The sequence below is a fragment of the Peromyscus eremicus genome, chromosome 10, assembly GCF_949786415.1.
Source record: "Peromyscus eremicus chromosome 10, PerEre_H2_v1, whole genome shotgun sequence".
NCBI lineage: Eukaryota > Metazoa > Chordata > Mammalia > Rodentia > Cricetidae > Peromyscus > Peromyscus eremicus.
In genome coordinates this window covers 56,549,710-56,565,871 of record NC_081426.1, presented here as the reverse complement: position 1 = coordinate 56,565,871, position 16,162 = coordinate 56,549,710, and positions in this window count along the sequence as shown.

Below are 16,162 nucleotides of genomic sequence, written 5' to 3'. Positions count from 1 at the left end.
AAAAAAGATTATGACAGAGCGAAACAATCTTGAAAAAGAAGAGCCAAGTGGGAAGTAAATCAAATAGACCAGCGAACCAAAAGGGAATTCAGGAACGAGACCACACTTGCAGAGACAGTTTCTGTCAGAAGTGGCGCTGAAGAGCACCCGGAAGGACTAGTCATAATTTCAGGGTGCTGGGTCAACTGGATTTTCACACTAGAAAATGTTAAGAAGAAAGTCGCCTCACCCGCGTAACGTCATCACACACAGATGTGAATTCAGGGTCAGATGGGTGACGTCCACACCTGGGCATGCGGAAGCACAACCAAGTGTGTTTCCGAGCTGCACGTGGTCCCTCTTGCAATCCTGACAAGTGGGAGGCTGAGGCAGGATTGCTGTTGAGTTCAAAGCCTGATCTAGGCAGTGAGTTCCAGGGTTTTTAAACCGTGGGTTTAAAAAAGGCAGTTAAGAACACTGACTTCTCTCCCAGAGGACCCGGGTTTGATTGTCAGCACTCACATGGTGAGTGCTTACAACCATCTGAAACTCCACTTCCAGGGGATTCCTCTTCAGACCTCCATGGACAACACACCTGTGGTGCACAGACATATATGCACACAAAATCCCCAAACATCACATAGAAATAAATAAATCTTTAGTGTTTTAAAAGTGTCTAGCACCATTAGTCACAAAAAGTTCCAATGGGACACACGCAGATGGCCAACAATAGAATGATAATTACACAGTGGTATATTCATCCCAATCATATAAATAAATTATGGCAAGTCAGCGATGAGTTACACAGACCAGTGGGAATGAACAACCATTGCACACAGCTTCATGGATGTAGCTCGTAAACATCACGCAGAGTGAAAGAATTCAGAATACCAGCTCTGGTAGACAGCGAGTCAGGAAAGTATAAGGAAAGAAAACAAATCAGTGGTTTTCAAAACTGGTGATGGGGGTTCACTACAAAGGTCACTGGGGTGGGGGTTATGGGGCAGGGACAATTTTGTGTATTCATTGAGTTTGTGGCTGCCTGAATCCAGAACCGTGGCCACTGGGTATATGTTATATCTCAATTTTGAAGTTTCTTAAAACAACACTCATCTTTGGAGTGGGTGTTTGTGCTGTGGCTTACGTATGGAAGTACAAGGATAACTTTCGGGAGTCGGCTCTCTCCTTCCACCGTATGAGTCCTGGGGTCGAGTTCAGGTTGTCACGCTTGGTGACAAGCGCCTTTATTTGCTGAGCCATCTCACTGGCTCATATCTCAATCTTTAAAAATTACTAACATAAACACTATGAAGGAGTTAAGCCTTCAGGCATTAGGAGACTGGTTATATTTGGGAAGGAGGAATTCCATGCCTGCTCTCCGCTCCCCCCACCTCCACCAGTACTGGAAATTGAACTGGGCCTTGCTTGCACCAGCCAAGCCCTTTACCCGGAGCTACATCTCCAATCCCATCCCCTTAACCCCCACCTTTTTTTGTTTTCTCTTGAGACAGGGTTGCCAGAGGTTGTCCAAGTTGGTCTTAAACCGGCTGTAGTTGTAACTAAGGCTGGCTTGGAACGTGTGATCCTCCTGCCTCAGCCTCTCAGAGCAGCTGCGGTTATAGATGTTTGCCATCACCCCTCGCTTGGACCTATTCTATCACCCAAATGGAGATGATATAAATGCACTCACATATATTACTAATAATTCATAGAGCTATATAGTCTGTTGGTTGGTTGTTTGGTTTGGTTTGGGGTCTCCTGTAACCCAGAATGGCATTCAACTGAATATGTAGCCAAGTATGGCCTTGAACGCCTGCTGCTCCTGTCTCTGACTCCCAAGTGCTGGGATTATAGGTATACACCACCATACCCAGCCACAGTTTGAAGAGTTCTGCGTTTTCTTTGTGTTCTACTGTAAGCACTAGATAAAAGCACACACATTAGGATGTATGGTATCTGTACAAAGGAACTAGCACGTAGTTACTATCTGATATCAAGGCTGGCAGGGAAGTGAGGGCAGTCCTGAGGGAGAAGATTAAGAGGCTGCTGGTGTGAGGAGGCTTCTCAGACACTCGCAGCTTGTGTAGAGACAGACAGGCAGAGATGGCCGGCCTTGGGGACGGCAGCCCCGCAAATGCTTTTTAGACAGAGTGTGCTCCCGTCTCTGAACCAAAAGGCTGGGAGATGGGAGCAGAGAGGAAGAGAAGAAGGGCGCTGTCCTAGCCAGGTTTCCGAGGCGATAGCTGAATACCACAAACTGGGTATTTTATAAATGACAGGGGTGTCTTTCGCGCGTGGATCTGGAAACCAGGAAGTCCGTTATCTTTTGAACTTTTGGCAAACACGTTGAAACCATAGCAAGAAGTCAGCCTTCTTTCCCATCTGTTAATTCTGCTACCTCCTTCTGTGTTAGCGTTCTTTACTGCCTTCTGCCGAGATGGGGGTGGGGTGCATCAGAGCTCGTATTGGTCCCTCCATGATGGACAGTGTGCTGGCTGATTTGATGTCAACTTGACACAGGCTAGAGTCATCTGAGGGGAGGGAGCCCCAACTGGGAAAATGCTTCTATAAGACTGGCCTGTAGGCAGGCCTGTAGAGCATTCTCTTAATTAGTGATCGATGGGGAAGGGCTCAGCCCACTGTGGATAGGACCACCCCTGCTCTGATAGTCCTGGGTTCTATAAGAAAGCAGGCTGAGCAAGCCCGTACGCAGTGCCCCTCCATGGCCTCTGCATCAGCTTCTGCCTCCAGGTCCCTGCCCTGTTTGAGTTCCTGTCCTGATTTCCTTCAGTGATGCACTATGGATATAGAGGTGTAAACCAAATAAGCCCTTTCCCCCACAGCTTGCTTTTGGTCGTGTTTCATCACAGCAACCATAACCCTTAGACGGATGGGTTACTGTAGCTAAATCCCTGCTGAGTCAAAAAAAAAAAAAAAAAAAAGGAAAGGGTAGCAAAGTGGGGGGAGGGGCAGCAAAATGGGTGTTTTCAAACCTTTTATTGTATCGGGAATTAAGGGCCCAGGGTGACATCTAATAAGAACTATTTTAACTTCATCAGCTGCACCAATCTCCTCAATATCCCTCCATAGAACCAAGAAAAGGAAGTACATAGTGTGTTCACACAGAGAGGAGCTATGAACAACAGTATCAGGAAGTCATACCCAATTCTCCCTTGCAGAGAAGAGGGCCAAGTTGTTAAGAACTGTGCTGAAAATCAACACGCAATAGCTAGGGTTCACCACACCCACCCACTTCCTGTGTGAGGTAGAAAACAGTCTTTTGGGCTACGTTGGGGGTCTCTACATGCAGAAATCCTTCTTGGGGTGTGTTATAACAAACACACCAACACTAGAGGTCTTTATGTCCTGACAGCAATACCACCGTGACCTGAAGCTGCTGATTTCCCACAGGTACCCTGCAACAATTATGTCATGTCACATCTGGGGAGACCCATGTTGAACATTTTATTGGACCAGGGACAGCACCATGGTGGGTTGGATGAGAATGTCCCTCATAGGCTCAGGTATTTGAATTCTTGGTCCCCAGTGGGTGGCGCTGTTTGGGTAGGTTTAGGTGTGGCCTTGCTGGAAGAAGTGTGTTACTGGGGTTGACTCTGGGGTTTCAAAAGCCATGTACCATTCCCCCTGCTCTCTTTCTGTTTCGTGCTTATGGGGAGGTGAGCTCTCAGCTCGCTGCTCCAGCCCTGTGCTTGCTGCCGTCATCGACTCTAACCCAAATAAACTCTTTCTTCTGTAAATTGCCTTGGTCGTGGTGTTTTACCCAAACAACAGAAAAGTAAATAATTTAGGCACTTAGGGAAGATCTCCGATTTCAAGTATTATGGATAAGGAAATAAGAAACAGGAAGTTTAAGAATCTTGGGGTGTTTTTTTTTTTTCTTGCTTGTTTGCTTGTTTTAGTGTTTTGAGACAGGGTTTCTCTGTGTGACAGTCTTGGCTGTCCTGGAACTTGCTCTGTAGACCAGCCTGGCCTTGAACTCACAGTGATCGGCCTGCCTCAGTATCCCAAATGCTGGGATTAAAGGCATGAACTACCACTGCCCAGCCTAAGAGTCTGGTTGTTGTTGTTTTAAGAATCTGTCTTTAAGTTACAACTAGTTAATGACAGAACCCATATTCCCACACCTATTCTCCTGATTTCCTACACAGACATCCAATCCTGGGCTTCACTCAATTCTTTTTAACACACATCTGTAGAAGGAAGTTCCGGGAACTCTGGTAGCCTATTTGCGGCAGTAGCTGGTACTTCATGATAAACCACTACCACCCATCTCTGACATTGACAGCGTGAGGAGATGCTCTGAGTGACTTCATCTATTTGTCATGTTCTCTGCTGCCAAAGAGCTGTTTCTCATGTGAACATCCCAATTTCCTGGGAAGTGTCCCAACAGGACCCAATACCATGCCAGCAGTTTCCACCCCCGGCACCGTTCTGCTAAAGCTCTTTAATATGGGAAATTTTAAATATTTGCTGACTTTGATCCCCATGTATTAGTCCTAGTTCTCTAGAGAGAGAGAGAGCCAGTGTGTGTGTGTGTGCGTGTGTGTGTGTGTGTGTGTGTGTATATATATATATAAATGGACTTCCTACATCGGCTTGCACAACAGGTAACTATTGTGCAGCCACATAATTATTTTGTGGCCAATCTTGTGTCCTTCACTTACTGCCTCCTCCTGAATTACTCTGAAGAAAGTTCCAGACATTGTATCATTTTGTCTACAGATATTTTCGCTTTTATTTTTCTGAAACCTAAAGTTACTTGTTGGTTGGTTTTGCTCTTTTGGGGGCCCGCCACCCAGCTCCCAAATAAATCACACACAGAGGCTTATTATTTATAAATGCCCGGCCTTAGCTTGGCTTGTTTCTTGCCAGCTTTTCTTAACTTTAAATTAACCCATCTATCTTTTGCCTCTGGGCTTTTCCTTTTCTATTCCTATATACCTTTCTTTATTTCTTACTCTGTGACTTGCTGTGTAGCTGGGTGGCTGGCCCCTGGAGCCCTCCTCCTTCTCTGGCTATTTCTTCTCTCCTTCCAGATTTCTTCTTCTATATATTCTCTCTGCCTGCCAGCCCTGGCTATCCTTTCTCCTGCCTCACTATTAGCAGTTCAGCTCTTTATTAGACCATCAGGTGTTTGAGACAAGCACAGTAACACAGCTTCACAGAGTTAAACAAATGCAACATAATCAAAAGCAACACACCTTAAAATAATATTCCCCAACAATCATTTTAACAATAACCATAGCATCACGATTTCACCTAAACATTTCCAAATTAAACTTATTATCCTCTAATGCTACCAAACGTCCATTTAGTGTCCAGATTTCTATCCCATCTCACTTAAGCTTTGTTTCCAGTTTGCTTGAATTAGGAGCCCAGAAAGCTTCCCCTTAGTTGATACTCTCTCAAGTCTCTTTCAGTCTAAGGTACAGGTTTAGTTTCCTGGAGTTCACCTGTGAAGAAACAGTCCCTTGGCGTGAAGTCTGGATTTTACGGAATGCCTCTAGGCATTCTTTGGCCAGTTTCTCTCTTGCCTCCATTTCCTGAAAAATCCACTTGTTACAATTTTCTCTTTATGGGAGAGACCCTTCCTCACTAAACTGTGAACTCTCCAAGGACAGAAACACTGTTTTATTTATCTTTGTATACTCAGAACCTAACACTGTAAATCTTCAATAAATAAATTCAAAAATGAGGAAATCAAGGGGCTGTTGGTTTTTTCCTCTGGTTAGAACCTGGAAGACTCTAGAGTGAGGTTGCTGGTGATAGTTCTTAATTCCTCCCTTTCTTTTCTGGAGACCTCAGGCAAGTCCTTTAATAGTTTTTGACTTCTATTTCCTTATTTCTAAGGTAGAAGCAATAATCATGTATTAGTCCTAGTTCTCTAGAGAGAGAGAGAGCCAGTAGTGTGTGTGTGTGTGTGTGTGTATGTGTGTGTGTGTAAATGGACTTCCTACATCGGCTTGCACAACAGGAAGCTGGGTCGTCTAAGAATGCCTCTCTCCACGCTGGAGAGGCAGAGAATTCAATCATTGCTCAGCCGAGGAAGCTGGACTACAGAATAATGGAGCGCAGCGATGAATTCCTAGTCAAGGCTTTTGGCCTGCAAACTCCCTGCAGAGCTGCTGGTGTGAGACCCACCACATGGGAGCTCTGTGGAAACTGGAGTTTCATGTCTGTGGGTGACAGCGGCAGCCAGAGACACACCGGGGCTGGGGTGGGGGAACCTTCCACATGCTCAAGTCTCTTCTCGATTTATTCTGTCTGGTTCTCCAGCCTCCTGGATGGCACAGCCAGCATTCACGGTAAGCCCTTCACCTGGCCCGGTTGTTCTCGAATGTGCCAATCCTGTCTGGGAAAGTGTTCACAGACATACTCAGAAGCGTCTTTGACCAATGGAGAGACTACCGTCCCTCCAGCCAGTCAGGCTGACAGTCAGGACTAACCGCCACAGTTCACTTGTCATTTTGCCACCAAACCTATTTCCTTATGCCACATGTAACCACCAAATAAAGACAATCAGCAAAATCATAATTATGCCCTATGTGATATAACCATGACATACACAATTGAAAACATTAATGCCCTCTCCGGAATAAGTGACAGTATTTAAGTTATATCTTAATATATATATATTAAGTTATATTCAGATATAACTTAAAATTATAATATAGACGTAATAATATTTGTCTGATCTTATGTTATAAGGTAAAGGAATAGGAAAGAAAATAAGGATATCAGCATAGTGTATATGTATATACGTACAAAGAAAGATAGTCTTAACAAAATAGAAATAAACACTCATGACGATTATAACTTTTGATTCTGTAACTGGCCACATGACCATAATTGGTGTTTATAACTATCTTTTTACACTACCCAATCAGGATTCCTCCTACCTTCCATAAGCTCCTCAGCTGGCTTTAGCGCTTTGTTGTGTGATATTTTGATTGTATTCTGCTTGCTTGGAGACAGAGGCGGAGTGAGCCACTAGCTGGCTTTACTTGGACAGACGACCCGCATCCTCATTCCTGATGGCTGCGGACCATTTGTCATTTGCCTGCCGTGGGTTTGTGCAGTTTCTCATTGACGACCACAACAGGATACAGCACAGAGTGCCCGACAGCGCAATGTCACTGTTCCGTCTGGTTGTTTGACTTTCATTTCTGTCCCGGAAATCAAACCCAGGACTTTATGAGGTCTGGGAAAGTGCTCTACCAAGCTTTCCCCATTGTTACAGCACTTTCAAACCACGGGTTGGTGTTTTTTGTGTGTATACATATGTGATATATATGTGGTCTATGTTTCTGTATGTGTTCAGGGGCATGGGCACACACATGTGAATGGAGACCAGAGGAGGACGCTGGGTGTCCTGTTCTATAATTTCTGCCTTATTCCCTTGAGATAGACCTTCTCACTGAATCTGAAGTTAGGCTGGCAGCCAGCAAGCTCTAGAACCCGCCTGTCTACAACCTCCACAATTCTGAGGTTACAGATGTGCAGAGGTGCCCCCTCCCCCGCGCCTCCGCCCCCCATTTGTTTATTTATATCTCCAGCCTCCACAATTCTGAGATTACAGATGTGCAGAGGTGCCCCCTCCCCAGTGCCTCCCTCCCCTCCATTGGTTTATTTATTTATTTATTTATTTATTTATTTATTTATTTATATCTCCAGCCTCCACAATTCTGAGGTTACAGATGTGTGGAGCTGGCTTTCTCCCCCACTGACATACATCTATTTGTTTGTTTGTGTTTGTTTGTTTATGGGAGCACATGTCATAGAATGCATGTGGGATTACAGGACAGCTTGTGGGAAATGGTTCTCTCCTCCCAACATGTGGGTTCTGGGTATTGAATTCAGGTCTCCAGACTCGGCAGCAAATGCCTGTACCTCCCGAGCTACTTTGTTAGCCCCATGCTTAGCTTTTTATTCGGGTGCTAGGGATCTGAACTCAGGTTCTCATGCTTGTACAGCAAAGGCTCTTCTTACCCACCAAGCCATCTCCCAGTCTTTACCCATTATGTTAGAATGTACTCATTTGATTTAAAACAAACAAACCAACAACAACGAAAACCTAGCTGGGCATGGTGGTGCACGCTTTTAATACCAGGGAGGCAGAAGCAGGTGGATCTTTCTGAGTTTGAGGTTTGAGGCCAGCCTGGTCTACAAAGTGAGTTCCAGGACAGCCATGGTCACACAGAGAAACCCTGTCATGCGGGTGGTGGTGATGGTGGTGGTGGTGAGGTAACCAAACCCAATCAAAACCCAACCAAAACCCTGCTGAGAAGCATGTGCTATGTCCCCCGCGGCTACATTCCCCAGGCTGCGGCATCATCGGCTCACGTTTCCCAGGTCACAGGAGCTCATCATTTCTCCCTGCATGTGATTTCATCTCAAACGGTTTTACTCATCACGACCTAAGAGCAAAAGGCCTATGTGCACAAGCACATTTGTGTACACTGACACTTGAGAGACACACAGACATGTACTCACACAGCTGCGGTGTGTGGCAAGCAGTACTGTGGAGGTTGCGTAAGAAAAATGTTTACCCAGTGACGGAACTGCTTCAAAACACATTTTCGGCATACAGCCTGTCATTAAGCGAGGTGACCATGCTTAGAGAGCATCCTGAATCATGACAGGTGGCCAGGTGTGAAGTGGTGTCTCAAGTATTTGTTATTTTTTTTAAATGGAATCCATTTGTAGGCTACTATAATTTAACTTTTAAAAAATAATTAAAAGTGCTGCTAGTGTTTTGGGTTTTTTGTTTGTTTTTGTTGAGAAAGAGTCTCTCTCATGAAGCCCAGGCTGGTCTCAGATTCACTTACAGACTGAGTGCCTATCACCTTCAATGGCTGGTCGTCCTGCCTCTACCTCCCAAATGCCCTGTTTATCGGGTTCTGAGGTTCAAACACAAGCGCTCTTGCATGCTAGGCCAGCACTTCTCCCAACTGAGTTCCATTCCCCTTGCTCTGTTGGAGATAGCATCTCCCTGTGTAGCTTGGGATGGCCTTGAACTCACTGCAATTATCCCGCCTCCACCTACTGAGTGCAGTGATTACTGTCTCAGGCTGCCACACCTGGTGTAATTGACCTTTCAGTAATGACTGGCTTGCAAAATGTCGAAAATGTGCTAGTGCGTGCTCAGGAACAGGAAGGAGCCACCAGCAGCATAGCCCTGGCCCTACGGGTCACTTTATCCAAAAGAGGCCTTCACCAACCTCCTTTCTATTTTAGTTTCTCTTCCAGGCAGTTATCATTGTGTGCCGTGGTATTAAAACTTTCATCAGTAGAATTGTATCTGTTGCGTTAGAAATATGGCTCAGTGGGGAAGAGCGCTTTCTCTTCTCCAGGACACACACTGGGGAGCCCATGACTACCTATAACTCCATCTTGAGAAGATCTGACCCCATCTTTTGGCCCCTGAGGCTCATACACTTGTGTGCACATACTGGTACACATAATGAAATACAAGATAAATCCTTAACAAATTTAATAAATAAAATAAAAATATTATTTATCTTTCCTCCTTTTTTTTTCTGTGTCTCGAGTGTACAGAACATACTTAGTTCATTATAGGTAGCTGATGAGTGTTTGCTGAAGAGCTAAGCGGTAGGGTCCACGAAGAAGAAATTAAAATAGAATAAATAATATACAGGTGTAACTCTTAGATAATTTTTCTACACAAATGGTGAGCAAAACTCTCTGAATTCAGCAAAGGAAAATGAAGCTGTTGTCATTATGTTCTCATGACCTAATTCCAAGGCCGATGAGGATAAATAATTCAATGACAGCTCATTGTCAGTAGCCATCACTGGCCACAAACCACAACTCCAGCAACAGTGGGAGCTTCTGCAGCCTGGCTCCCATGCAGCAGCCTTGCCAGTGAAAATTAAAACTATTACTATACCCATTTCCATGACATTCTTAAAACTGATTTCTCTCACTGCTCATTTTAATAATTTGCTTTTCAGCTCCCGCTAGACTTTCTGGTTATTGAAATCTAACAACCTGAGGACTGGGGATGTAGCACAGAGGTAGGACTTGCCTAGTGTGCACAGACCATGTTTGATCTCCAGAGCTTGAAAGAAAAAGAAAAATTAACCCCTTGTCTGCTTCGTGTCTCTGCAGAGATATTTCCTCTTTCTTCTCTTTCCTCCTAAGGAACCCAGTTGACAGCAACCCCTTCCCCAACGATGTCTGCCTGTCACAACCATCCCAGGACAGGAGCCACACTCTCGGCAGCACCCTGAGTCGGTGTCATTGGGTCCTTTGGTCTGAGGGACCTGGATGTTTCCCAAGCATTAAGGCTCTGTGAACTCAGAAGGGCACTGCTGTGAAAGTGCTAAGAAGTTAGTGTCTGTTTGGTCGGGCAGAGTGGTATCCCAGCCCTGTGGGAAGAGGGGGAAATCATGTGTGGATGCTGGAAGGCACAAAAACAGGTACATCTGGCTTGCAGCCCACAGGCTGACTGTATCCCAGGATGGTGATGAACGCAGTTCAACTTGTTTGTTCCGCACTTAAAACTGTCACACTGCAATGTCAAAAGATTGGACACCCCTGCTCTCAAAGTGTTGGGGTTTCTGTTGTTGTTGTTGTTTTTAAATGTACTCCTACAAATTGCTGTAGAATCTTAGCAAGACAGTAGGAACTAAGGTAAGTCACCTGGCCCAGTGGGGCCTCCCTCACCCACCAAGATGACATTGATCCTTCTCACTCTTATTTCTAAGTCGATCTGTGTTCATGCAGAATTCATGCTTCATGAAACTAACAGTGTTAAAAAGGAGACATGGCCAGACTATTAAAAGAAACTCTAGCTTCCAGTAAAATTATCTGCCAGGACTGGAGAAACGGCTCAGTGGTTGAGTACTTGCTGTTCTTCCAGAATATTCAAGCTTTGTTTTCGAGCATCCAGGTCAGGCAGCTCACACCCACCTAGTAACTCCAGCTCTGACACCCTCCTCATATGACATGTGCCAGGTTGGTCTCAAATTTGCTAAACTTGCTTTGCAGCAGAGGGTGACCTTGAACTGCTGATCCCCCTACCTCCACTTCCCCAAATGCTGGGATTACAGGTAAATGCTATCCAGCCTTAGCCTTAAGGTTTTTGTGGGTTTTTTTTTTTGGGGGGGGGGGGGGTGAGGGATTTGAGACAGGAGCACACTCTGTATCCTTAGCTGACCTATAACTCACTATGAAGTTCAGCCTTGCCCTGAATTCGTGAGAGCCACCTGCTTCTCCCTCCTGAGTGCCGAGATCAAAGGCACGCCTCGCAGCCTTTGAAATGTGTAAATGCAAACACCATAACTGCCATCTTGAAGGAAACTCTGGAATGCCATTCAGTGACCATGGTTCAGAAACAGACTCAGGTGATCCCAGATTCCATGTTCCTGAAGTTGTGTAGCTTTACAGAACAAAGAAATGTATAGATTAAGGCAAGTTTAAAATACATTGGTGGCCGGGCGGTGGTGGCACATGCCTTTAATCCCAGCACTCGGGAGGCAGAGCCAGGCGGATCTCTGTGAGTTCGAGGCCAGCCTGGTCTCCAAAGCGAGTTCCAGGAAAGGCACAAAGCTACACAGAGAAACCCTGTCTCGAAAAAACCAAAAAAAAAAAAAAAAATACATTGGTGGGGACATCAGAAAGGCAGTTACAGCAAGATGGGGGGATCTTTGCTATAGACCTCAGATCCCCTCTGTTGGCATAATTAACTTTTGCTAGTGATCAGTTAACAGATTCCAAAGGGTTGTTTTTTTGTTTGTTTGTTTGTTTGTTTATCTCTTAGTCATAAGACAGTTAACAGACAGAGGTGGGCAAGGAATGGCTGGATGTTCAGAAGTGCTAGAATTAGCCCAAGATAAGGTATTTAGCCTCTGGACCTGCAAGGTTCCACAGCACTGAAATCTCTCCACAGCAATGAAGTTCTAATCAGTCATTCTCTGCAGACACAGCTTCTTTCCTGGAATTATTGTTTCACCAAAGAAAAATTTTAAACCTGTTGTCTTTCCCATCCTAATTGCTATTCAGTTTTCTTCTAATCCTAGTTTTCTCTAGTGGCTTCAGTTTTTAAAGCCTCTGCCATTTCCACCTGTTAGAGCCTCTTAGGAAACAACAGTATTCCTTTCCCTAAAGATGTAAGGAGCCACCCTCTGGCCTCTGTGAGCAGGAGTCCTTGGCTCCTTCTTAGCCATAAGAAAATCAGATTGTTTCTCCACACACCATAAAAGTCTTACTGGTAAAATGTTAATGGTTGGCATTGCAAATGTCTTTGGACAGAGATAAAGACTTCAGCAAAAAGCACCCGGGGAAAATGCCTCTGGTTCTTGGCTTCTGGTAATGTCAGGTCTGAAAAATACTACATCATAGTTTTACTTGATGGAATCTTATCAAAACATGATTTGATGAATATAATTTCTTCAGTCCAGACTCCTTATCAAATTAAAGGCTTAGATAACTTTATGGTTGAACACCTAAGTAATTAAAGGTTTTCAGCAAAGTTAATCTTATTTCTGTATGACAGAGACACTATTTATTACATCTCAATGTTCACTTATGTTTGGACATAAGTATGTGCTTTATTCCAGTCAGATAACTCTAAGGAAATACTGCAGAATGGGTAGTTTATCAACCACAGAGATGGATTTCTCACAGTCCTGGAGGTCTGGAAATCCAAGATCAAGGTGGAAGCTGACTGGGTGTCTGCTGAGGACCCACTTCTAATGGATGGCACTTTGTTGCCATGACCTCAAAGAGCAGAAGGAGCCAGGTGTTTCTCTGGTTTTTCATGCAGGAGGATGGAAACTTGGACTGCTTAGCATGTTCTAAGTCCTAGGATGCTTAGGGAGGCCCTGTTTCAAAAACAGCAAACAAGAGCTCTGTACATTGGCCTCTACTTCTAAAACCATGCTAACAGAAAAATAGAGATTTTAGAACAAAGAAAATGGGGAGAGCTGGGTCATAGCACAAAATCCTGTAGGTGGAAGGCAGGGGGCACCTAGTGACTCCTACAGCGGCATGAAGCACCTAGTCTTGCTGTTGAGAACAACCAGCTCTAGGGAAGAACTCCCAAGGACCCATGTGCCTCTGGAGGTGAAGGTGAAGATGAGCCTAAAGCCAGAAAGACTGGTGGGAATTGTGTCTGAAAAGGGAAAGGGGGAAGTGATGTCATTTTATTTTAATTTCAAAAAAGAAAAAAAAATGAAAAATTCATACTGTTTTTTATCATGCATTGAAGAATAAAACTTGGTAAAAATTGATAGTTATCTAGAAAGTTGATACCACCTCAGATTTTTTGATGATTTGTTTTTCCAGAATGCTGTGGAACTCTGTCTGGAGGCCATGACCTTCTAAGAAACATCAAGAGCTCCTGATGGCCATGAAGGTTCCTCCAGTGAAGTGGAGTCATGTGGAACAGCTGAAAAATGATCCCTGGATGAGAACCACTGCACTTTCTATCACCGTATGCTTACCCTCTTCCAAATAGCAGCCTCTGTTCACCTGAGAAAGTAGAGTTGGAGCAGATTAAATCTCTGGCACAATTAAATCCATTTCTCTTTCCCTCTCACTCCCTCTTCCCTTTCCTCCCTCCCTCCCCCTCCCTCCCTCTCTCCTTCCTTCCTTCCTCCCTTTCTTCCTTCCTTCCTTCCTTCCTTCCTTCCTTCCTTCCTTCCTTCCTTCCTTCCTTCCTTCCTTCCTTCCTTCTTTCCTCTTTTGACAGGGTCTCATGTAGCTCAGGCTGGCCTCAAACTCATTAGGTGGGTGAGGTTGACCTTGAATTCCTGATCCTCCTGTCTCTGCCTCCATTAGGCTGGGATTGCAGGAATGAACCACCATACCTAGTTTATGTGTTTCTGGGAACTGAATCCAGGGCTTCTGCTTGCTAGTCAAGCATCCACCCGCTGAGGTGCATCCACAGCCCCAGCCATTTCTTGCTTAATGCCTTATAGTTGTCTTAATTATTTCTCTGGTCTCTGTGACCAAGGATCTGACAAGCTTAAGGGAGAAGTGGTTTCTTCCGGTTCCTGGTTCAAGGCACACAATCCGTCACAATGGGGAAGGTATGTTGGCAAACCCGGTCTTGTCCATGTTGACCGAAGTGTGAGGCTGCTCCCTCACACACCTTCACATCAGGAAGCAGAGGGAGCTCAGGCTAGAAGTGGAGCCAGCTTAGACTGCTCGAGGCTGTCCTTCACAGCCATGCCTCATGTCCAGAAGGTTCCACAGTCTTCCAAACAGTGCTAGCAGAGCCTGTGAGAACATTTTATATCCACACTACAATGATGATTATTTTGTTTTCGGTGTAAAACTGGTTTCTTTTAGTAGTGTTTGAGGCTTTCAGTGTTTTTCTTTTCTTTTCTTTTTTGTCGTTTTTGGTTTTTTCGACATAGGGTTTCTCTGTGAAAGCTTGACTGACTGTCCTGGAACTTGCTCTGTAAACCAGGCTGGCCTTGAACCCACAGAGATCCACCTACCTCTGCCTCTGGAGTGCTGAGATTATAGGTGTGTGCCACCACTGCCTGGCTTTTGTTATTTTTCTTTAGACATGCTGTCTTTCCTCTTTTTAGAGGCTAGAAACAGCGTGCACAGCAGATCTTAAACTGTCTGTAGACATCTTGTTGAGTGAGGACATGCTGAGCATTGTTGGGGCTGCCAGGCTTGGGTCCATTAGAAAGTAGTTGAGGTCTCACCTCAGAGGATATCAGCACCAGTTCCAAATCTTGAGTCAGTTACCAGTTTACAATCACATGGTCGTTACACCAACAACATTCAGTTCACCTGGTTTTCTAAGAGACCCTCAGATGGTCTCAGCCAGATGAAGTCTCTTCTTCACCCAGGAGTGGGGCAGCCCAGGCATGGGCTTGGTCAAGATCCCAGGGAGGATGAGGTGTGGACTACATTGACATTCAAGGGCCCTACTGGCTGAAATTGCTAAGGTTAGCCAAAGTCAACCAAGCTAAGGTCCATCCTTGTTACAAATAGTTAAAACTGTGGCACTAGCTTTACCACATAGTCACAGAGGCGCAGAAAGTAACATAGTTGTCTCTATGGATGACTTATGCCTCTTGTCTCTACTGTGAGAACATGGAGCCTCATACTTCTCGGATAGGAATGTATAGCAGTAAAACCACCTTGGAAAACACTGAGGTTAACAGTGTATTTCCAGCGGCAGCGGTTCTGGTGGGAGTGTTTCATCTACAGCGGGAATCTGCAAGACTCACTGTCAGAGGGCCAGACAGTAAGTGTCTGGGGTTGCACCATCCGGGAGATTGTGACTACAGCTGTGGTTGCTGGGTAGACAACATGCATGTGAACGAGTGTGTTTGTGGTCCAATAAAACTTGGTCTATATTTGCATTTGCATTTCTTGTCATTTTTGGCATGAGAAAAAGCATTTTCTCTTTCCAGACATTTGAAATGTAAACGTTGGGCTGGCAAGATGGCTCTGTGGCTATAAGTGCTGATGACCTGAGCTTGCTCGTTGGATCCGCTAAAAGTTGTTGGATTCTAAAAGTTATACTCTCTCTGTAGTTGTTGTTGCTTTTACTCTTTGGTGGCCACCACTCAGCTCACAAATAAATACATGGAGACTTATTCTTGCTTATGAATGCCTGGCCCTTAGCTTGGCTTGTTTCTGGCCAGCTTTGCTTAACTTAATTATCCCGTCTACCTTTTGCCTCTGGGCTTTTATCTTTCTCTATTTTATATACCTTTTTTACTCTGTGGCTGGCTGTGTGGTTGTGTGGCTGTGTAGCTAGGTAGCTGGTCCCTGGTGTCCTCCTCTCCTCCTTTTTTTCTCCTCCCCCTTCTTTTCTTCTCTCAAGCCTTGATTTCTCCTATTTATTCTCTCTGCTTGACAGCCCCACCTATCCCTCTCCTGTCTTGCTATTGGCCATTCAGCTCTTTATTAGACCAATCAAGTGTTTTAAGGAGGCAAAGTAACACAGATTTACAGAGTTAAATGCAGTGTAAAAGAATGCAACACGTCCTTTGCATCATTAAACAAATATTCCACAGCATTAACAAATGTAACACATCTTAAACTAATATTCCACAACACCTCACTTCTGCAAGCGTGCTATGGTATGTGCATAAATGTACTTACACATACATCATACAAATAAACAATAATAAATAAAAATTAAAAAGTACTCACATATATGTAA